Genomic DNA, 17,328 nt, shown 5'->3' with positions numbered 1-17,328 from the left:
AGAGATTTTGGTAGTAGTCAGTTGGAATGATTTAGGTGATAATTTAGGATTTGATTGCAAAAGAAAACAGTGATGAAAAGAACGTAGGAAAAGAAAATAACGTAAAAAAGAGGTGCAACACGAGGACTTCCCAGGAGGTCACCCATCCTAGTACTACTCTCGCCCAAGCACGCTTAACTGCGGAGTTCTGATGGGATCCGGTGCATTAGTGCTGGTATGATCGCACCTGTGAAGTATTGCACGATCAATGTACATATGGGTTTCGCATTGGGCCTAAGTTTGAACACTTGGCTCGGCGCGGGGGCACGGGGACGTGAGGTGGATTGTTTTGGTCTGAAGAGATTTTGGTAGTAGTGAGTTGGAATGATTTAGGTGATAATTTAGGATTTGATTGCAAAAGAAAACAGTGATGAAAAGAACGTAGGAAAAGAAAATAACGTAAAAAAGAGGTGCAACACGAGGACTTCCCAGGAGGTCACCCATCCTAGTACTACTCTCGCCCAAGCACGCTTAACTACGGAGTTCTGATGGGATCCGGTGCATTAGTGCTGGTATGATCGCACCTGTGAAGTATTGCACGATCAATGTACATATGGGTTTCGCATTGGGCCTAAGTTTGAACACTTGGCTCGGCGCGGGGGCACGGGGACGTGAGGTGGGTTGTTTTGGTCTGAAGAGATTTTGGTAGTAGTCAGTTGGAATGATTTAGGTGATAATTTAGGATTTGATTGCAAAAGAAAACAGTGATGAAAAGAACGTAGGAAAAGAAAATAACGTAAAAAAGAGGTGCAATACGAGGACTTCCCAGGAGGTCACCCATCCTAGTACTACTCTCGCCCAAGCACGCTTAACTACGGAGTTCTGATGGGATCCGGTGCATTAGTGCTGGTATGATCGCACCTGTGAAGTATTGCACGATCAATGTACATATGGGTTTCGCATTGGGCCTAAGTTTGAACACTTGGCGCGGCGCGGGGGCACGGGGACGTGAGGTGGGTTGTTTTGGTCTGAAGAGATTTTGGTAGTAGTCAGTTGGAATGATTTAGGTGATAATTTAGGATTTGATTGCAAAAGAAAACAGTGATGAAAAGAACGTAGGAAAAGAAAATAACGTAAAAAAGAGGTGCAACACGAGGACTTCCCAGGAGGTCACCCATCCTAGTACTAATCTCGCCCAAGCACGCTTAACTGCGGAGTTCTGATGGGATCCGGTGCATTAGTGCTGGTATGATCGCACCTGTGAAGTATTGCACGATCAATGTACATATGGGTTTCGCATTGGGCCTAAGTTTGAACACTTGGCTCGGCGCGGGGGCACGGGGACGTGAGGTGGATTGTTTTGGTCTGAAGAGATTTTGGTAGTAGTCAGTTGGAATGATTTAGGTGATAATTTAGGATTTGATTGCAAAAGAAAACAGTGATGAAAAGAACGTAGGAAAAGAAAATAACGTAAAAAAGAGGTGCAACACGAGGACTTCCCAGGAGGTCACCCATCCTAGTACTACTCTCGCCCAAGCACGCTTAACTACGGAGTTCTGATGGGATCCGGTGCATTAGTGCTGGTATGATCGCACCTGTGAAGTATTGCACGATCAATGTACATATGGGTTTCGCATTGGGCCTAAGTTTGAACACTTGGCTCGGCGCGGGGGCACGGGGACGTGAGGTGGGTTGTTTTGGTCTGAAGAGATTTTGGTAGTAGTCAGTTGGAATGATTTAGGTGATAATTTAGGATTTGATTGCAAAAGAAAACAGTGATGAAAAGAACGTAGGAAAAGAAAATAACGTAAAAAAGAGGTGCAATACGAGGACTTCCCAGGAGGTCACCCATCCTAGTACTACTCTCGCCCAAGCACGCTTAACTACGGAGTTCTGATGGGATCCGGTGCATTAGTGCTGGTATGATCGCACCTGTGAAGTATTGCACGATCAATGTACATATGGGTTTCGCATTGGGCCTAAGTTTGAACACTTGGCGCGGCGCGGGGGCACGGGGACGTGAGGTGGGTTGTTTTGGTCTGAAGAGATTTTGGTAGTAGTCAGTTGGAATGATTTAGGTGATAATTTAGGATTTGATTGCAAAAGAAAACAGTGATGAAAAGAACGTAGGAAAAGAAAATAACGTAAAAAAGAGGTGCAACACGAGGACTTCCCAGGAGGTCACCCATCCTAGTACTACTCTCGCCCAAGCACGCTTAACTGCGGAGTTCTGATGGGATCCGGTGCATTAGTGCTGGTATGATCGCACCTGTGAAGTATTGCACGATCAATGTACATATGGGTTTCGCATGGGGCCTAAGTTTGAACACTTGGCGCGGCGCGGGGGCACGGGGACGTGAGGTGGGTTGTTTTGGTCTGAAGAGATTTTGGTAGTAGTGAGTTGGAATGATTTAGGTGATAATTTAGGATTTGATTGCAAAAGAAAACAGTGATGAAAAGAACGTAGGAAAAGAAAATAACGTAAAAAAGAGGTGCAACACGAGGACTTCCCAGGAGGTCACCCATCCTAGTACTACTCTCGCCCAAGCACGCTTAACTGCGGAGTTCTGATGGGATCCGGTGCATTAGTGCTGGTATGATCGCACCTGTGAAGTATTGCACGATCAATGTACATATGGGTTTCGCATTGGGACTAAGTTTGAACACTTGGCGCGGCGCGGGGGCACGGGGACGTGAGGTGGGTTGTTTTGGTCTGAAGAGATTTTGGTAGTAGTCAGTTGGAATGATTTAGGTGATAATTTAGGATTTGATTGCAAAAGAAAACAGTGATGAAAAGAACGTAGGAAAAGAAAATAACGTAAAAAAGAGGTGCAACACGAGGACTTCCCAGGAGGTCACCCATCCTAGTACTACTCTCGCCCAAGCACGCTTAACTGCGGAGTTCTGATGGGATCCGGTGCATTAGTGCTGGTATGATCGCACCTGTGAAGTATTGCACGATCAATGTACATATGGGTTTCGCATTGGGCCTAAGTTTGAACACTTGGCGCGGCGCGGGGGCACGGGGACGTGAGGTGGGTTGTTTTGGTCTGAAGAGATTTTGGTAGTAGTCAGTTGGAATGATTTAGGTGATAATTTAGGATTTGATTGCAAAAGAAAACAGTGATGAAAAGAACGTAGGAAAAGAAAATAACGTAAAAAAGAGGTGCAACACGAGGACTTCCCAGGAGGTCACCCATCCTAGTACTACTCTCGCCCAAGCACGCTTGACTGCGGAGTTCTGATGGGATCCGGTGCATTAGTGCTGGTATGATCGCACCTGTGAAGTATTGCACGATCAATATACATATGGGTTTCACATTGGGCCTAAGTTTGAACACTTGGCTCGGCGCGGGGGCACGGGGACGTGAGGTGGATTGTTTTGGTCTGAAGAGATTTTGGTAGTAGTCAGTTGGAATGATTTAGGTGATAATTTAGGATTTGATTGCAAAAGAAAACAGTGATGAAAAGAACGTAGGAAAAGAAAATAACGTAAAAAAGAGGTGCAACACGAGGACTTCCCAGGAGGTCACCCATCCTAGTACTACTCTCGCCCAAGCACGCTTAACTGCGGAGTTCTGATGGGATCCGGTGCATTAGTGCTGGTATGATCGCACCTGTGAAGTATTGCACGATCAATGTACATATGGGTTTCGCATTGGGCCTAAGTTTGAACACTTGGCTCGGCGCGGGGGCACGGGGACGTGAGGTGGATTGTTTTGGTCTGAAGAGATTTTGGTAGTAGTCAGTTGGAATGATTTAGGTGATAATTTAGGATTTGATTGCAAAAGAAAACAGTGATGAAAAGAACGTAGGAAAAGAAAATAACGTAAAAAAGAGGTGCAACACGAGGACTTCCCAGGAGGTCACCCATCCTAGTACTACTCTCGCCCAAGCACGCTTAACTGCGGAGTTCTGATGGGATCCGGTGCATTAGTGCTGGTATGATCGCACCTGTGAAGTATTGCACGATCAATGTACATATGGGTTTCGCATTGGGCCTAAGTTTGAACACTTGGCTCGGCGCGGGGGCACGGGACGTGAGGTGGGTTGTTTTGGTCTGAAGAGATTTTGGTAGTAGTCAGTTGGAATGATTTAGGTGATAATTTAGGATTTGATTGCAAAAGAAAACAGTGATGAAAAGAACGTAGGAAAAGAAAATAACGTAAAAAAGAGGTGCAACACGAGGACTTCCTAGGAGGTCACCCATCCTAGTACTACTCTCGCCCAAGCACGCTTAACTGCGGAGTTCTGATGGGATCCGGTGCATTAGTGCTGGTATGATCGCACCTGTGAAGTATTGCACGATCAATGTACATATGGGTTTCGCATGGGGCCTAAGTTTGAACACTTGGCGCGGCGCGGGGGCACGGGGACGTGAGGTGGGTTGTTTTGGTCTGAAGAGATTTTGGTAGTAGTGAGTTGGAATGATTTAGGTGATAATTTAGGATTTGATTGCAAAAGAAAACAGTGATGAAAAGAACGTAGGAAAAGAAAATAACGTAAAAAAGAGGTGCAACACGAGGACTTCCCAGGAGGTCACCCATCCTAGTACTACTCTCGCCCAAGCACGCTTAACTGCGGAGTTCTGATGGGATCCGGTGCATTAGTGCTGGTATGATCGCACCTGTGAAGTATTGCACGATCAATGTACATATGGGTTTCGCATTGGGCCTAAGTTTGAACACTTGGCGCGGCGCGGGGGCACGGGGACGTGAGGTGGGTTGTTTTGGTCTGAAGAGATTTTGGTAGTAGTGAGTTGGAATGATTTAGGTGATAATTTAGGATTTGATTGCAAAAGAAAACAGTGATGAAAAGAACGTAGGAAAAGAAAATAACGTAAAAAAGAGGTGCAACACGAGGACTTCCCAGGAGGTCACCCATCCTAGTACTACTCTCGCCCAAGCACGCTTAACTGCGAAGTTCTGATGGGATCCGGTGCATTAGTGCTGGTATGATCGCACCTGTGAAGTATTGCACGATCGATGTACATATGGGTTTCGCATTGGGCCTAAGTTTGAACACTTGGCGCGGCGCGGGGGCACGGGGACGTGAGGTGGGTTGTTTTGGTCTGAAGAGATTTTGGTAGTAGTCAGTTGGAATGATTTAGGTGATAATTTAGGATTTGATTGCAAAAGAAAACAGTGATGAAAAGAACGTAGGAAAAGAAAATAACGTAAAAAAGAGGTGCAACACGAGGACTTCCCAGGAGGTCACCCATCCTAGTACTACTCTCGCCCAAGCACGCTTAACTGCGGAGTTCTGATGGGATCCGGTGCATTAGTGCTGGTATGATCGCACCTGTGAAGTATTGCACGATCAATGTACATATGGGTTTCGCATTGGGCCTAAGTTTGAACACTTGGCGCGGCGCGGGGGCACGGGGACGTGAGGTGGGTTGTTTTGGTCTGAAGAGATTTTGGTAGTAGTGAGTTGGAATGATTTAGGTGATAATTTAGGATTTGATTGCAAAAGAAAACAGTGATGAAAAGAACGTAGGAAAAGAAAATAACGTAAAAAAGAGGTGCAACACGAGGACTTCCCAGGAGGTCACCCATCCTAGTACTACTCTCGCCCAAGCACGCTTAACTGCGGAGTTCTGATGGGATCCGGTGCATTAGTGCTGGTATGATCGCACCTGTGAAGTATTGCACGATCAATGTACATATGGGTTTCGCATTGGGCCTAAGTTTGAACACTTGGCGCGGCGCGGGGGCACGGGGACGTGAGGTGGGTTGTTTTGGTCTGAAGAGATTTTGGTAGTAGTCAGTTGGAATGATTTAGGTGATAATTTAGGATTTGATTGCAAAAGAAAACAGTGATGAAAAGAACGTAGGAAAAGAAAATAACGTAAAAAAGAGGTGCAACACGAGGACTTCCCAGGAGGTCACCCATCCTAGTACTACTCTCGCCCAAGCACGCTTAACTGCGGAGTTCTGATGGGATCCGGTGCATTAGTGCTGGTATGATCGCACCTGTGAAGTATTGCACGATCAATGTACATATGGGTTTCGCATTGGGCCTAAGTTTGAACACTTGGCGCGGCGCGGGGGCACGGGGACGTGAGGTGGGTTGTTTTGGTCTGAAGAGATTTTGGTAGTAGTCAGTTGGAATGATTTAGGTGATAATTTAGGATTTGATTGCAAAAGAAAACAGTGATGAAAAGAACGTAGGAAAAGAAAATAACGTAAAAAAGAGGTGCAACACGAGGACTTCCCAGGAGGTCACCCATCCTAGTACTACTCTCGCCCAAGCACGCTTAACTGCGGAGTTCTGATGGGATCCGGTGCATTAGTGCTGGTATGATTGCACCTATGAAGTATTGCACGATCAATGTACATATGGGTTTCGCATGGGGCCTAAGTTTGAACACTTGGCGCGGCGCGGGGGCACGGGGACGTGAGGTGGGTTGTTTTGGTCTGAAGAGATTTTGGTAGTAGTCAGTTGGAATGATTTAGGTGATAATTTAGGATTTGATTGCAAAAGAAAACAGTGATGAAAAGAACGTAGGAAAAGAAAATAACGTAAAAAAGAGGTGCAACACGAGGACTTCCCAGGAGGTCACCCATCCTAGTACTACTCTCGCCCAAGCACGCTTAACTGCGGAGTTCTGATGGGATCCGGTGCATTAGTGCTGGTATGATCGCACCTGTGAAGTATTGCACGATCAATGTACATATGGGTTTCGCATTGGGCCTAAGTTTGAACACTTGGCTCGGCGCGGGGGCACGGGGACGTGAGGTGGGTTGTTTTGGTCTGAAGAGATTTTGGTAGTAGTCAGTTGGAATGATTTAGGTGATAATTTAGGATTTGATTGCAAAAGAAAACAGTGATGAAAAGAACGTAGGAAAAGAAAATAACGTAAAAAAGAGGTGCAATACGAGGACTTCCCAGGAGGTCACCCATCCTAGTACTACTCTCGCCCAAGCACGCTTAACTACGGAGTTCTGATGGGATCCGGTGCATTAGTGCTGGTATGATCGCACCTGTGAAGTATTGCACGATCAATGTACATATGGGTTTCGCATTGGGCCTAAGTTTGAACACTTGGCGCGGCGCGGGGGCACGGGGACGTGAGGTGGGTTGTTTTGGTCTGAAGAGATTTTGGTAGTAGTCAGTTGGAATGATTTAAGAAAATAACGTAAAAAAGAGGTGCAATACGAGGACTTCCCAGGAGGTCACCCATCCTAGTACTACTCTCGCCCAAGCACGCTTAACTGCGGAGTTCTGATGGGATCCGGTGCATTAGTGCTGGTATGATCGCACCTGTGAAGTATTGCACGATCAATGTACATATGGGTTTCGCATTGGGCCTAAGTTTGAACACTTGGCGCGGCGCGGGGGCACGGGGACGTGAGGTGGGTTGTTTTGGTCTGAAGAGATTTTGGTAGTAGTCAGTTGGAATGATTTAGGTGATAATTTAGGATTTGATTGCAAAAGAAAACAGTGATGAAAAGAACGTAGGAAAAGAAAATAACGTAAAAAAGAGGTGCAACACGAGGACTTCCCAGGAGGTCACCTATCCTAGTACTACTCTCGCCCAAGCACGCTTAACTGCGGAGTTCTGATGGGATCCGGTGCATTAGTGCTGGTATGATCGCACCTGTGAAGTATTGCACGATCAATGTACATATGGGTTTCGCATGGGGCCTAAGTTTGAACACTTGGCGCGGCGCGGGGGCACGGGGACGTGAGGTGGGTTGTTTTGGTCTGAAGAGATTTTGGTAGTAGTGAGTTGGAATGATTTAGGTGATAATTTAGGATTTGATTGCAAAAGAAAACAGTGATGAAAAGAACGTAGGAAAAGAAAATAACGTAAAAAAGAGGTGCAACACGAGGACTTCCCAGGAGGTCACCCATCCTAGTACTACTCTCGCCCAAGCACGCTTAACTGCGGAGTTCTGATGGGATCCGGTGCATTAGTGCTGGTATGATCGCACCTGTGAAGTATTGCACGATCAATGTACATATGGGTTTCGCATGGGGCCTAAGTTTGAACACTTGGCGCGGCGCGGGGGCACGGGGACGTGAGGTGGGTTGTTTTGGTCTGAAGAGATTTTGGTAGTAGTCAGTTGGAATGATTTAGGTGATAATTTAGGATTTGATTGCAAAAGAAAACAGTGATGAAAAGAACGTAGGAAAAGAAAATAACGTAAAAAAGAGGTGCAACACGAGGACTTCCCAGGAGGTCACCCATCCTAGTACTACTCTCGCCCAAGCACGCTTAACTGCGGAGTTCTGATGGGATCCGGTGCATTAGTGCTGGTTTGATCGCACCTGTGAAGTATTGCACGATCAATGTACATATGGGTTTCGCATTGGGCCTAAGTTTGAACACTTGGCGCGGCGCGGGGGCACGGGGACGTGAGGTGGGTTGTTTTGGTCTGAAGAGATTTTGGTAGTAGTCAGTTGGAATGATTTAGGTGATAATTTAGGATTTGATTGCAAAAGAAAACAGTGAGTAAAAGAACGTAGGAAAAGAAAATAACGTAAAAAAGAGGTGCAACACGAGGACTTCCCAGGAGGTCACCCATCCTAGTACTACTCTCACCCAAGCACGCTTAACTGCGGAGTTCTGATGGGATCCGGTGCATTAGTGCTGGTATGATCGCACCTGTGAAGTATTGCACGATCAATGTACATATGGGTTTCGCATTGGGCCTAAGTTTGAACACTTGGCGCGGCGCGGGGGCACGGGGACGTGAGGTGGGTTGTTTTGGTCTGAAGAGATTTTGGTAGTAGTCAGTTGGAATGATTTAGGTGATAATTTAGGATTTGATTGCAAAAGAAAACAGTGATGAAAAGAACGTAGGAAAAGAAAATAACGTAAAAAAAAGGTGCAACACGAGGACTTCCCAGGAGGTCACCCATCCTAGTACTACTCTCGCCCAGGCACGCTTAACTGCGGAGTTCTGATGGGATCCGGTGCATTAGTGCTGGTATGATCGCACCTGTGAAGTATTGCACGATCAATGTACATATGGGTTTCGCATTGGGCCTAAGTTTGAACACTTGGCGCGGCGCGGGGGCACGGGGACGTGAGGTGGGTTGTTTTGGTCTGAAGAGATTTTGGTAGTAGTCAGTTGGAATGATTTAGGTGATAATTTAGGATTTGATTGCAAAAGAAAACAGTGATGAAAAGAACGTAGGAAAAGAAAATAACGTAAAAAAAAGGTGCAACACGAGGACTTCCCAGGAGGTCACCCATCCTAGTACTACTCTCGCCCAGGCACGCTTAACTGCGGAGTTCTGATGGGATCCGGTGCATTAGTGCTGGTATGATCGCACCTGTGAAGTATTGCACGATCAATGTACATATGGGTTTCGCATTGGGCCTAAGTTTGAACACTTGGCGCGGCGCGGGGGCACGGGGACGTGAGGTGGGTTGTTTTGGTCTGAAGAGATTTTGGTAGTAGTCAGTTGGAATGATTTAGGTGATAATTTAGGATTTGATTGCAAAAGAAAACAGTGATGAAAAGAACGTAGGAAAAGAAAATAACGTAAAAAAAAGGTGCAACACGAGGACTTCCCAGGAGGTCACCCATCCTAGTACTACTCTCGCCCAGGCACGCTTAACTGCGGAGTTCTGATGGGATCCGGTGCATTAGTGCTGGTATGATCGCACCTGTGAAGTATTGCACGATCAATGTACATATGGGTTTCGCATTGGGCCTAAGTTTGAACACTTGGCGCGGCGCGGGGGCACGGGGACGTGAGGTGGGTTGTTTTGGTCTGAAGAGATTTTGGTAGTAGTCAGTTGGAATGATTTAGGTGATAATTTAGGATTTGATTGCAAAAGAAAACAGTGATGAAAAGAACGTAGGAAAAGAAAATAACGTAAAAAAAAGGTGCAACACGAGGACTTCCCAGGAGGTCACCCATCCTAGTACTACTCTCGCCCAGGCACGCTTAACTGCGGAGTTCTGATGGGATCCGGTGCATTAGTGCTGGTATGATCGCACCTGTGAAGTATTGCACGATCAATGTACATATGGGTTTCGCATTGGGCCTAAGTTTGAACACTTGGCGCGGCGCGGGGGCACGGGGACGTGAGGTGGGTTGTTTTGGTCTGAAGAGATTTTGGTAGTAGTCAGTTGGAATGATTTAGGTGATAATTTAGGATTTGATTGCAAAAGAAAACAGTGATGAAAAGAACGTAGGAAAAGAAAATAACGTAAAAAAGAGGTGCAACACGAGGACTTCCCAGGAGGTCACCCATCCTAGTACTACTCTCGCCCAAGCACGCTTAACTGCGGAGTTCTGATGGGATCCGGTGCATTAGTGCTGGTTTGATCGCACCTGTGAAGTATTGCACGATCAATGTACATATGGGTTTCGCATTGGGCCTAAGTTTGAACACTTGGCGCGGCGCGGGGGCACGGGGACGTGAGGTGGGTTGTTTTGGTCTGAAGAGATTTTGGTAGTAGTCAGTTGGAATGATTTAGGTGATAATTTAGGATTTGATTGCAAAAGAAAACAGTGATGAAAAGAACGTAGGAAAAGAAAATAACGTAAAAAAGAGGTGCAACACGAGGACTTCCCAGGAGGTCACCCATCCTAGTACTACTCTCACCCAAGCACGCTTAACTGCGGAGTTCTGATGGGATCCGGTGCATTAGTGCTGGTATGATCGCACCTGTGAAGTATTGCACGATCAATGTACATATGGGTTTCGCATTGGGCCTAAGTTTGAACACTTGGCGCGGCGCGGGGGCACGGGGACGTGAGGTGGGTTGTTTTGGTCTGAAGAGATTTTGGTAGTTGTCAGTTGGAATGATTTAGGTGATAATTTAGGATTTGATTGCAAAAGAAAACAGTGATGAAAAGAACGTAGGAAAAGAAAATAACGTAAAAAAAAGGTGCAACACGAGGACTTCCCAGGAGGTCACCCATCCTAGTACTACTCTCGCCCAGGCACGCTTAACTGCGGAGTTCTGATGGGATCCGGTGCATTAGTGCTGGTATGATCGCACCTGTGAAGTATTGCACGATCAATGTACATATGGGTTTCGCATTGGGCCTAAGTTTGAACACTTGGCGCGGCGCGGGGGCACGGGGACGTGAGGTGGGTTGTTTTGGTCTGAAGAGATTTTGGTAGTAGTCAGTTGGAATGATTTAGGTGATAATTTAGGATTTGATTGCAAAAGAAAACAGTGATGAAAAGAACGTAGGAAAAGAAAATAACGTAAAAAAAAGGTGCAACACGAGGACTTCCCAGGAGGTCACCCATCCTAGTACTACTCTCGCCCAGGCACGCTTAACTGCGGAGTTCTGATGGGATCCGGTGCATTAGTGCTGGTATGATCGCACCTGTGAAGTATTGCACGATCAATGTACATATGGGTTTCGCATTGGGCCTAAGTTTGAACACTTGGCGCGGCGCGGGGGCACGGGGACGTGAGGTGGGTTGTTTTGGTCTGAAGAGATTTTGGTAGTAGTCAGTTGGAATGATTTAGGTGATAATTTAGGATTTGATTGCAAAAGAAAACAGTGATGAAAAGAACGTAGGAAAAGAAAATAACGTAAAAAAAAGGTGCAACACGAGGACTTCCCAGGAGGTCACCCATCCTAGTACTACTCTCGCCCAGGCACGCTTAACTGCGGAGTTCTGATGGGATCCGGTGCATTAGTGCTGGTATGATCGCACCTGTGAAGTATTGCACGATCAATGTACATATGGGTTTCGCATTGGGCCTAAGTTTGAACACTTGGCGCGGCGCGGGGGCACGGGGACGTGAGGTGGGTTGTTTTGGTCTGAAGAGATTTTGGTAGTAGTCAGTTGGAATGATTTAGGTGATAATTTAGGATTTGATTGCAAAAGAAAACAGTGATGAAAAGAACGTAGGAAAAGAAAATAACGTAAAAAAGAGGTGCAACACGAGGACTTCCCAGGAGGTCACCCATCCTAGTACTACTCTCGCCCAAGCACGCTTAACTGCGGAGTTCTGATGGGATCCGGTGCATTAGTGCTGGTATGATCGCACCTGTGAAGTATTGCACGATCAATGTACATATGGGTTTCGCATTGGGCCTAAGTTTGAACACTTGGCGCGGCGCGGGGGCACGGGGACGTGAGGTGGGTTGTTTTGGTCTGAAGAGATTTTGGTAGTAGTCAGTTGGAATGATTTAGGTGATAATTTAGGATTTGATTGCAAAAGAAAACAGTGATGAAAAGAACGTAGGAAAAGAAAATAACGTAAAAAAAAGGTGCAACACGAGGACTTCCCAGGAGGTCACCCATCCTAGTACTACTCTCGCCCAAGCACGCTTAACTGCGGAGTTCTGATGGGATCCGGTGCATTAGTGCTGGTATGATCGCACCTGTGAAGTATTGCACGATCAATGTACATATGGGTTTCGCATTGGGCCTAAGTTTGAACACTTGGCGCGGCGCGGGGGCACGGGGACGTGAGGTGGGTTGTTTTGGTCTGAAGAGATTTTGGTAGTAGTCAGTTGGAATGATTTAGGTGATAATTTAGGATTTGATTGCAAAAGAAAACAGTGATGAAAAGAACGTAGGAAAAGAAAATAACGTAAAAAAGAGGTGCAACACGAGGACTTCCCAGGAGGTCACCCATCCTAGTACTACTCTCGCCCAAGCACGCTTAACTGCGGAGTTTTGATGGGATCCGGTGCATTAGTGCTGGTATGATCGCACCTGTGAAGTATTGCACGATCAATGTACATATGGGTTTCGCATTGGGCCTAAGTTTGAACACTTGGCGCGGCGCGGGGGCACGGGGACGTGAGGTGGGTTGTTTTGGTCTGAAGAGATTTTGGTAGTAGTCAGTTGGAATGATTTAGGTGATAATTTAGGATTTGATTGCAAAAGAAAACAGTGATGAAAAGAACGTAGGAAAAGAAAATAACGTAAAAAAGAGGTGCAACACGAGGACTTCCCAGGAGGTCACCCATCCTAGTACTACTCTCGCCAAAGCACGCTTAACTGCGGAGTTCTGATGGGATCCGGTGCATTAGTGCTGGTTTGATCGCACCTGTGAAGTATTGCACGATCAATGTACATATGGGTTTCGCATTGGGCCTAAGTTTGAACACTTGGCGCGGCGCGGGGGCACGGGGACGTGAGGTGGGTTGTTTTGGTCTGAAGAGATTTTGGTAGTAGTCAGTTGGAATGATTTAGGTGATAATTTAGGATTTGATTGCAAAAGAAAACAGTGAGTAAAAGAACGTAGGAAAAGAAAATAACGTAAAAAAGAGGTGCAACACGAGGACTTCCCAGGAGGTCACCCATCCTAGTACTACTCTCACCCAAGCACGCTTAACTGCGGAGTTCTGATGGGATCCGGTGCATTAGTGCTGGTATGATCGCACCTGTGAAGTATTGCACGATCAATGTACATATGGGTTTCGCATTGGGCCTAAGTTTGAACACTTGGCGCGGCGCGGGGGCACGGGGACGTGAGGTGGGTTGTTTTGGTCTGAAGAGATTTTGGTAGTAGTCAGTTGGAATGATTTAGGTGATAATTTAGGATTTGATTGCAAAAGAAAACAGTGATGAAAAGAACGTAGGAAAAGAAAATAACGTAAAAAAAAGGTGCAACACGAGGACTTCCCAGGAGGTCACCCATCCTAGTACTACTCTCGCCCAGGCACGCTTAACTGCGGAGTTCTGATGGGATCCGGTACATTAGTGCTGGTATGATCGCACCTGTGAAGTATTGCACGATCAATGTACATATGGGTTTCGCATTGGGCCTAAGTTTGAACACTTGGCGCGGCGCGGGGGCACGGGGACGTGAGGTGGGTTGTTTTGGTCTGAAGAGATTTTGGTAGTAGTCAGTTGGAATGATTTAGGTGATAATTTAGGATTTGATTGCAAAAGAAAACAGTGATGAAAAGAACGTAGGAAAAGAAAATAACGTAAAAAAAAGGTGCAACACGAGGACTTCCCAGGAGGTCACCCATCCTAGTACTACTCTCGCCCAGGCACGCTTAACTGCGGAGTTCTGATGGGATCCGGTGCATTAGTGCTGGTATGATCGCACCTGTGAAGTATTGCACGATCAATGTACATATGGGTTTCGCATTGGGCCTAAGTTTGAACACTTGGCGCGGCGCGGGGGCACGGGGACGTGAGGTGGGTTGTTTTGGTCTGAAGAGATTTTGGTAGTAGTCAGTTGGAATGATTTAGGTGATAATTTAGGATTTGATTGCAAAAGAAAACAGTGATGAAAAGAATGTAGGAAAAGAAAATAACGTAAAAAAGAGGTGCAACACGAGGACTTCCCAGGAGGTCACCCATCCTAGTACTACTCTCGCCCAAGCACGCTTAACTGCGGAGTTCTGATGGGATCCGGTGCATTAGTGCTGGTACGATCGCACCTGTGAAGTATTGCACGATCAATGTACATATGGGTTTCGCATTGGGCCTAAGTTTGAACACTTGGCGCGGCGCGGGGGCACGGGGACGTGAGGTGGGTTGTTTTGGTCTGAAGAGATTTTGGTAGTAGTCAGTTGGAATGATTTAGGTGATAATTTAGGATTTGATTGCAAAAGAAAACAGTGATGAAAAGAACGTAGGAAAAGAAAATAACGTAAAAAAGAGGTGCAACACGAGGACTTCCCAGGAGGTCACCCATCCTAGTACTACTCTCGCCCAAGCACGCTTAACTGCGGAGTTCTGATGGGATCCGGTGCATTAGTGCTGGTATGATCGCACCTGTGAAGTATTGCACGATCAATGTACATATGGGTTTCGCATTGGGCCTAAGTTTGAACACTTGGCGCGGCGCGGGGGCACGGGGACGTGAGGTGGGTTGTTTTGGTCTGAAGAGATTTTGGTAGTAGTCAGTTGGAATGATTTAGGTGATAATTTAGGATTTGATTGCAAAAGAAAACAGTGATGAAAAGAACGTAGGAAAAGAAAATAACGTAAAAAAGAGGTGCAACACGAGGACTTCCCAGGAGGTCACCCATCCTAGTACTACTCTCGCCCAAGCACGCTTAACTGCGGAGTTTTGATGGGATCCGGTGCATTAGTGCTGGTATGATCGCACCTGTGAAGTATTGCACGATCAATGTACATATGGGTTTCGCATTGGGCCTAAGTTTGAACACTTGGCGCGGCGCGGGGGCACGGGGACGTGAGGTGGGTTGTTTTGGTCTGAAGAGATTTTGGTAGTAGTCAGTTGGAATGATTTAGGTGATAATTTAGGATTTGATTGCAAAAGAAAACAGTGATGAAAAGAACGTAGGAAAAGAAAATAACGTAAAAAAGAGGTGCAACACGAGGACTTCCCAGGAGGTCACCCATCCTAGTACTACTCTCGCCCAAGCACGCTTAACTGCGGAGTTCTGATGGGATCCGGTGCATTAGTGCTGGTTTGATCGCACCTGTGAAGTATTGCACGATCAATGTACATATGGGTTTCGCATTGGGCCTAAGTTTGAACACTTGGCGCGGCGCGGGGGCACGGGGACGTGAGGTGGGTTGTTTTGGTCTGAAGAGATTTTGGTAGTAGTCAGTTGGAATGATTTAGGTGATAATTTAGGATTTGATTGCAAAAGAAAACAGTGAGTAAAAGAACGTAGGAAAAGAAAATAACGTAAAAAAGAGGTGCAACACGAGGACTTCCCAGGAGGTCACCCATCCTAGTACTACTCTCACCCAAGCACGCTTAACTGCGAAGTTCTGATGGGATCCGGTGCATTAGTGCTGGTATGATCGCACCTGTGAAGTATTGCACGATCAATGTACATATGGGTTTCGCATTGGGCCTAAGTTTGAACACTTGGCGCGGCGCGGGGGCACGGGGACGTGAGGTGGGTTGTTTTGGTCTGAAGAGATTTTGGTAGTAGTCAGTTGGAATGATTTAGGTGATAATTTAGGATTTGATTGCAAAAGAAAACAGTGATGAAAAGAACGTAGGAAAAGAAAATAACGTAAAAAAAAGGTGCAACACGAGGACTTCCCAGGAGGTCACCCATCCTAGTACTACTCTCGCCCAGGCACGCTTAACTGCGGAGTTCTGATGGGATCCGGTGCATTAGTGCTGGTATGATCGCACCTGTGAAGTATTGCACGATCAATGTACATATGGGTTTCGCATTGGGCCTAAGTTTGAACACTTGGCGCGGCGCGGGGGCACGGGGACGTGAGGTGGGTTGTTTTGGTCTGAAGAGATTTTGGTAGTAGTCAGTTGGAATGATTTAGGTGATAATTTAGGATTTGATTGCAAAAGAAAACAGTGATGAAAAGAACGTAGGAAAAGAAAATAACGTAAAAAAGAGGTGCAACACGAGGACTTCCCAGGAGGTCACCCATCCTAGTACTACTCTCGCCCAGGCACGCTTAACTGCGGAGTTCTGATGGGATCCGGTGCATTAGTGCTGGTATGATCGCACCTGTGAAGTATTGCACGATCAATGTACATATGGGTTTCGCATTGGGCCTAAGTTTGAACACTTGGCGCGGCGTGGGGGCACGGGGACGTGAGGTGGGTTGTTTTGGTCTGAAGAGATTTTGGTAGTAGTCAGTTGGAATGATTTAGGTGATAATTTAGGATTTGATTGCAAAAGAAAACAGTGATGAAAAGAACGTAGGAAAAGAAAATAACGTAAAAAAGAGGTGCAACACGAGGACTTCCCAGGAGGTCACCCATCCTAGTACTACTCTCACCCAAGCACGCTTAACTGCGGAGTTCTGATGGGATCCGGTGCATTAGTGCTGGTATGATCGCACCTGTGAAGTATTGCACGATCAATGTACATATGGGTTTCGCATTGGGCCTAAGTTTGAACACTTGGCGCGGCGCGGGGGCACGGGGACGTGAGGTGGGTTGTTTTGGTCTGAAGAGATTTTGGTAGTAGTCAGTTGGAATGATTTAGGTGATAATTTAGGATTTGATTGCAAAAGAAAACAGTGATGAAAAGAACGTAGGAAAAGAAAATAACGTAAAAAAAAGGTGCAACACGAGGACTTCCCAGGAGGTCACCCATCCTAGTACTACTCTCGCCCAGGCACGCTTAACTGCGGAGTTCTGATGGGATCCGGTGCATTAGTGCTGGTATGATCGCACCTGTGAAGTATTGCACGATCAATGTACATATGGGTTTCGCATTGGGCCTAAGTTTGAACACTTGGCGCGGCGCGGGGGCACGGGGACGTGAGGTGGGTTGTTTTGGTCTGAAGAGATTTTGGTAGTAGTCAGTTGGAATGATTTAGGTGATAATTTAGGATTTGATTGCAAAAGAAAACAGTGATGAAAAGAACGTAGGAAAAGAAAATAACGTAAAAAAAAGGTGCAACACGAGGACTTCCCAGGAGGTCACCCATCCTAGTACTACTCTCGCCCAGGCACGCTTAACTGCGGAGTTCTGATGGGATCC

General features: G+C 46.4%; 51 non-coding genes across 51 annotated transcripts; all 51 read right to left on the bottom strand.

The window, feature by feature from the left end:
* Nucleotides 1–109: 109 nt before the first annotated feature.
* Nucleotides 110–228, bottom strand: LOC146879248 (5S ribosomal RNA). Its single transcript, XR_014988364.1, has one exon. It is a non-coding gene; the product is annotated as a 5S ribosomal RNA (ribosomal RNA).
* Nucleotides 229–446: 218 nt separating this feature from the next.
* On the bottom strand, nt 447–565 carry LOC146879247 (5S ribosomal RNA). Its single transcript, XR_014988381.1, has one exon. It is a non-coding gene; the product is annotated as a 5S ribosomal RNA (ribosomal RNA).
* A 218-nt stretch (nt 566–783) lies between these two features.
* LOC146879246 (5S ribosomal RNA) lies at nt 784–902 on the bottom strand. The gene has a single exon (XR_014988481.1). It is a non-coding gene; the product is annotated as a 5S ribosomal RNA (ribosomal RNA).
* Nucleotides 903–1,120: 218 nt separating this feature from the next.
* LOC146879245 (5S ribosomal RNA) lies at nt 1,121–1,239 on the bottom strand. The gene has a single exon (XR_014988402.1). It is a non-coding gene; the product is annotated as a 5S ribosomal RNA (ribosomal RNA).
* A 218-nt stretch (nt 1,240–1,457) lies between these two features.
* LOC146879244 (5S ribosomal RNA) lies at nt 1,458–1,576 on the bottom strand. Its single transcript, XR_014988380.1, has one exon. It is a non-coding gene; the product is annotated as a 5S ribosomal RNA (ribosomal RNA).
* Nucleotides 1,577–1,794: 218 nt separating this feature from the next.
* Nucleotides 1,795–1,913, bottom strand: LOC146879243 (5S ribosomal RNA). Its single transcript, XR_014988370.1, has one exon. It is a non-coding gene; the product is annotated as a 5S ribosomal RNA (ribosomal RNA).
* Nucleotides 1,914–2,131: 218 nt separating this feature from the next.
* Nucleotides 2,132–2,250, bottom strand: LOC146879242 (5S ribosomal RNA). Its single transcript, XR_014988353.1, has one exon. It is a non-coding gene; the product is annotated as a 5S ribosomal RNA (ribosomal RNA).
* A 218-nt stretch (nt 2,251–2,468) lies between these two features.
* LOC146879241 (5S ribosomal RNA) lies at nt 2,469–2,587 on the bottom strand. The gene has a single exon (XR_014988342.1). It is a non-coding gene; the product is annotated as a 5S ribosomal RNA (ribosomal RNA).
* A 218-nt stretch (nt 2,588–2,805) lies between these two features.
* LOC146879240 (5S ribosomal RNA) lies at nt 2,806–2,924 on the bottom strand. Its single transcript, XR_014988331.1, has one exon. It is a non-coding gene; the product is annotated as a 5S ribosomal RNA (ribosomal RNA).
* A 218-nt stretch (nt 2,925–3,142) lies between these two features.
* Nucleotides 3,143–3,261, bottom strand: LOC146879239 (5S ribosomal RNA). Its single transcript, XR_014988419.1, has one exon. It is a non-coding gene; the product is annotated as a 5S ribosomal RNA (ribosomal RNA).
* A 218-nt stretch (nt 3,262–3,479) lies between these two features.
* Nucleotides 3,480–3,598, bottom strand: LOC146879238 (5S ribosomal RNA). The gene has a single exon (XR_014988320.1). It is a non-coding gene; the product is annotated as a 5S ribosomal RNA (ribosomal RNA).
* A 218-nt stretch (nt 3,599–3,816) lies between these two features.
* LOC146879237 (5S ribosomal RNA) lies at nt 3,817–3,935 on the bottom strand. The gene has a single exon (XR_014988309.1). It is a non-coding gene; the product is annotated as a 5S ribosomal RNA (ribosomal RNA).
* A 217-nt stretch (nt 3,936–4,152) lies between these two features.
* On the bottom strand, nt 4,153–4,271 carry LOC146879236 (5S ribosomal RNA). The gene has a single exon (XR_014988455.1). It is a non-coding gene; the product is annotated as a 5S ribosomal RNA (ribosomal RNA).
* Nucleotides 4,272–4,489: 218 nt separating this feature from the next.
* Nucleotides 4,490–4,608, bottom strand: LOC146879235 (5S ribosomal RNA). The gene has a single exon (XR_014988298.1). It is a non-coding gene; the product is annotated as a 5S ribosomal RNA (ribosomal RNA).
* Nucleotides 4,609–4,826: 218 nt separating this feature from the next.
* On the bottom strand, nt 4,827–4,945 carry LOC146879234 (5S ribosomal RNA). The gene has a single exon (XR_014988504.1). It is a non-coding gene; the product is annotated as a 5S ribosomal RNA (ribosomal RNA).
* A 218-nt stretch (nt 4,946–5,163) lies between these two features.
* On the bottom strand, nt 5,164–5,282 carry LOC146879233 (5S ribosomal RNA). The gene has a single exon (XR_014988287.1). It is a non-coding gene; the product is annotated as a 5S ribosomal RNA (ribosomal RNA).
* A 218-nt stretch (nt 5,283–5,500) lies between these two features.
* On the bottom strand, nt 5,501–5,619 carry LOC146879232 (5S ribosomal RNA). Its single transcript, XR_014988276.1, has one exon. It is a non-coding gene; the product is annotated as a 5S ribosomal RNA (ribosomal RNA).
* A 218-nt stretch (nt 5,620–5,837) lies between these two features.
* On the bottom strand, nt 5,838–5,956 carry LOC146879231 (5S ribosomal RNA). Its single transcript, XR_014988265.1, has one exon. It is a non-coding gene; the product is annotated as a 5S ribosomal RNA (ribosomal RNA).
* A 218-nt stretch (nt 5,957–6,174) lies between these two features.
* Nucleotides 6,175–6,293, bottom strand: LOC146879230 (5S ribosomal RNA). The gene has a single exon (XR_014988404.1). It is a non-coding gene; the product is annotated as a 5S ribosomal RNA (ribosomal RNA).
* Nucleotides 6,294–6,511: 218 nt separating this feature from the next.
* On the bottom strand, nt 6,512–6,630 carry LOC146879229 (5S ribosomal RNA). Its single transcript, XR_014988253.1, has one exon. It is a non-coding gene; the product is annotated as a 5S ribosomal RNA (ribosomal RNA).
* A 218-nt stretch (nt 6,631–6,848) lies between these two features.
* LOC146879228 (5S ribosomal RNA) lies at nt 6,849–6,967 on the bottom strand. The gene has a single exon (XR_014988259.1). It is a non-coding gene; the product is annotated as a 5S ribosomal RNA (ribosomal RNA).
* A 161-nt stretch (nt 6,968–7,128) lies between these two features.
* On the bottom strand, nt 7,129–7,247 carry LOC146879227 (5S ribosomal RNA). The gene has a single exon (XR_014988139.1). It is a non-coding gene; the product is annotated as a 5S ribosomal RNA (ribosomal RNA).
* A 218-nt stretch (nt 7,248–7,465) lies between these two features.
* On the bottom strand, nt 7,466–7,584 carry LOC146879226 (5S ribosomal RNA). The gene has a single exon (XR_014988549.1). It is a non-coding gene; the product is annotated as a 5S ribosomal RNA (ribosomal RNA).
* A 218-nt stretch (nt 7,585–7,802) lies between these two features.
* On the bottom strand, nt 7,803–7,921 carry LOC146879225 (5S ribosomal RNA). Its single transcript, XR_014988242.1, has one exon. It is a non-coding gene; the product is annotated as a 5S ribosomal RNA (ribosomal RNA).
* Nucleotides 7,922–8,139: 218 nt separating this feature from the next.
* LOC146879224 (5S ribosomal RNA) lies at nt 8,140–8,258 on the bottom strand. Its single transcript, XR_014988450.1, has one exon. It is a non-coding gene; the product is annotated as a 5S ribosomal RNA (ribosomal RNA).
* Nucleotides 8,259–8,476: 218 nt separating this feature from the next.
* LOC146879223 (5S ribosomal RNA) lies at nt 8,477–8,595 on the bottom strand. Its single transcript, XR_014988459.1, has one exon. It is a non-coding gene; the product is annotated as a 5S ribosomal RNA (ribosomal RNA).
* Nucleotides 8,596–8,813: 218 nt separating this feature from the next.
* LOC146879222 (5S ribosomal RNA) lies at nt 8,814–8,932 on the bottom strand. The gene has a single exon (XR_014988401.1). It is a non-coding gene; the product is annotated as a 5S ribosomal RNA (ribosomal RNA).
* Nucleotides 8,933–9,150: 218 nt separating this feature from the next.
* On the bottom strand, nt 9,151–9,269 carry LOC146879221 (5S ribosomal RNA). Its single transcript, XR_014988400.1, has one exon. It is a non-coding gene; the product is annotated as a 5S ribosomal RNA (ribosomal RNA).
* A 218-nt stretch (nt 9,270–9,487) lies between these two features.
* LOC146879220 (5S ribosomal RNA) lies at nt 9,488–9,606 on the bottom strand. Its single transcript, XR_014988399.1, has one exon. It is a non-coding gene; the product is annotated as a 5S ribosomal RNA (ribosomal RNA).
* Nucleotides 9,607–9,824: 218 nt separating this feature from the next.
* Nucleotides 9,825–9,943, bottom strand: LOC146879219 (5S ribosomal RNA). The gene has a single exon (XR_014988397.1). It is a non-coding gene; the product is annotated as a 5S ribosomal RNA (ribosomal RNA).
* A 218-nt stretch (nt 9,944–10,161) lies between these two features.
* LOC146879218 (5S ribosomal RNA) lies at nt 10,162–10,280 on the bottom strand. Its single transcript, XR_014988449.1, has one exon. It is a non-coding gene; the product is annotated as a 5S ribosomal RNA (ribosomal RNA).
* Nucleotides 10,281–10,498: 218 nt separating this feature from the next.
* On the bottom strand, nt 10,499–10,617 carry LOC146879217 (5S ribosomal RNA). Its single transcript, XR_014988458.1, has one exon. It is a non-coding gene; the product is annotated as a 5S ribosomal RNA (ribosomal RNA).
* Nucleotides 10,618–10,835: 218 nt separating this feature from the next.
* Nucleotides 10,836–10,954, bottom strand: LOC146879216 (5S ribosomal RNA). The gene has a single exon (XR_014988396.1). It is a non-coding gene; the product is annotated as a 5S ribosomal RNA (ribosomal RNA).
* A 218-nt stretch (nt 10,955–11,172) lies between these two features.
* On the bottom strand, nt 11,173–11,291 carry LOC146879215 (5S ribosomal RNA). Its single transcript, XR_014988395.1, has one exon. It is a non-coding gene; the product is annotated as a 5S ribosomal RNA (ribosomal RNA).
* A 218-nt stretch (nt 11,292–11,509) lies between these two features.
* LOC146879214 (5S ribosomal RNA) lies at nt 11,510–11,628 on the bottom strand. The gene has a single exon (XR_014988394.1). It is a non-coding gene; the product is annotated as a 5S ribosomal RNA (ribosomal RNA).
* Nucleotides 11,629–11,846: 218 nt separating this feature from the next.
* LOC146879213 (5S ribosomal RNA) lies at nt 11,847–11,965 on the bottom strand. The gene has a single exon (XR_014988231.1). It is a non-coding gene; the product is annotated as a 5S ribosomal RNA (ribosomal RNA).
* Nucleotides 11,966–12,183: 218 nt separating this feature from the next.
* Nucleotides 12,184–12,302, bottom strand: LOC146879212 (5S ribosomal RNA). Its single transcript, XR_014988379.1, has one exon. It is a non-coding gene; the product is annotated as a 5S ribosomal RNA (ribosomal RNA).
* A 218-nt stretch (nt 12,303–12,520) lies between these two features.
* LOC146879211 (5S ribosomal RNA) lies at nt 12,521–12,639 on the bottom strand. The gene has a single exon (XR_014988597.1). It is a non-coding gene; the product is annotated as a 5S ribosomal RNA (ribosomal RNA).
* Nucleotides 12,640–12,857: 218 nt separating this feature from the next.
* On the bottom strand, nt 12,858–12,976 carry LOC146879210 (5S ribosomal RNA). Its single transcript, XR_014988643.1, has one exon. It is a non-coding gene; the product is annotated as a 5S ribosomal RNA (ribosomal RNA).
* A 218-nt stretch (nt 12,977–13,194) lies between these two features.
* Nucleotides 13,195–13,313, bottom strand: LOC146879209 (5S ribosomal RNA). The gene has a single exon (XR_014988457.1). It is a non-coding gene; the product is annotated as a 5S ribosomal RNA (ribosomal RNA).
* Nucleotides 13,314–13,531: 218 nt separating this feature from the next.
* Nucleotides 13,532–13,650, bottom strand: LOC146879208 (5S ribosomal RNA). Its single transcript, XR_014988437.1, has one exon. It is a non-coding gene; the product is annotated as a 5S ribosomal RNA (ribosomal RNA).
* A 218-nt stretch (nt 13,651–13,868) lies between these two features.
* LOC146879207 (5S ribosomal RNA) lies at nt 13,869–13,987 on the bottom strand. The gene has a single exon (XR_014988393.1). It is a non-coding gene; the product is annotated as a 5S ribosomal RNA (ribosomal RNA).
* A 218-nt stretch (nt 13,988–14,205) lies between these two features.
* LOC146879206 (5S ribosomal RNA) lies at nt 14,206–14,324 on the bottom strand. Its single transcript, XR_014988520.1, has one exon. It is a non-coding gene; the product is annotated as a 5S ribosomal RNA (ribosomal RNA).
* Nucleotides 14,325–14,542: 218 nt separating this feature from the next.
* LOC146879205 (5S ribosomal RNA) lies at nt 14,543–14,661 on the bottom strand. Its single transcript, XR_014988219.1, has one exon. It is a non-coding gene; the product is annotated as a 5S ribosomal RNA (ribosomal RNA).
* Nucleotides 14,662–14,879: 218 nt separating this feature from the next.
* On the bottom strand, nt 14,880–14,998 carry LOC146879204 (5S ribosomal RNA). Its single transcript, XR_014988596.1, has one exon. It is a non-coding gene; the product is annotated as a 5S ribosomal RNA (ribosomal RNA).
* Nucleotides 14,999–15,216: 218 nt separating this feature from the next.
* Nucleotides 15,217–15,335, bottom strand: LOC146879203 (5S ribosomal RNA). Its single transcript, XR_014988448.1, has one exon. It is a non-coding gene; the product is annotated as a 5S ribosomal RNA (ribosomal RNA).
* A 218-nt stretch (nt 15,336–15,553) lies between these two features.
* On the bottom strand, nt 15,554–15,672 carry LOC146879202 (5S ribosomal RNA). Its single transcript, XR_014988621.1, has one exon. It is a non-coding gene; the product is annotated as a 5S ribosomal RNA (ribosomal RNA).
* A 218-nt stretch (nt 15,673–15,890) lies between these two features.
* On the bottom strand, nt 15,891–16,009 carry LOC146879201 (5S ribosomal RNA). The gene has a single exon (XR_014988392.1). It is a non-coding gene; the product is annotated as a 5S ribosomal RNA (ribosomal RNA).
* Nucleotides 16,010–16,227: 218 nt separating this feature from the next.
* On the bottom strand, nt 16,228–16,346 carry LOC146879200 (5S ribosomal RNA). Its single transcript, XR_014988383.1, has one exon. It is a non-coding gene; the product is annotated as a 5S ribosomal RNA (ribosomal RNA).
* A 218-nt stretch (nt 16,347–16,564) lies between these two features.
* Nucleotides 16,565–16,683, bottom strand: LOC146879199 (5S ribosomal RNA). Its single transcript, XR_014988456.1, has one exon. It is a non-coding gene; the product is annotated as a 5S ribosomal RNA (ribosomal RNA).
* A 218-nt stretch (nt 16,684–16,901) lies between these two features.
* LOC146879198 (5S ribosomal RNA) lies at nt 16,902–17,020 on the bottom strand. Its single transcript, XR_014988391.1, has one exon. It is a non-coding gene; the product is annotated as a 5S ribosomal RNA (ribosomal RNA).
* Nucleotides 17,021–17,328: the final 308 nt, after the last annotated feature.

Source organism: Vigna unguiculata, unplaced genomic scaffold, assembly GCF_037176805.1.
Source record: "Vigna unguiculata cultivar grain cowpea cultivar isolate G323 ecotype 2 unplaced genomic scaffold, ASM3717680v1 ptg000026l_ERROPOS8025000, whole genome shotgun sequence".
NCBI lineage: Eukaryota > Viridiplantae > Streptophyta > Magnoliopsida > Fabales > Fabaceae > Vigna > Vigna unguiculata.
This window is presented reverse-complemented; position numbering and strand designations above follow the sequence as displayed.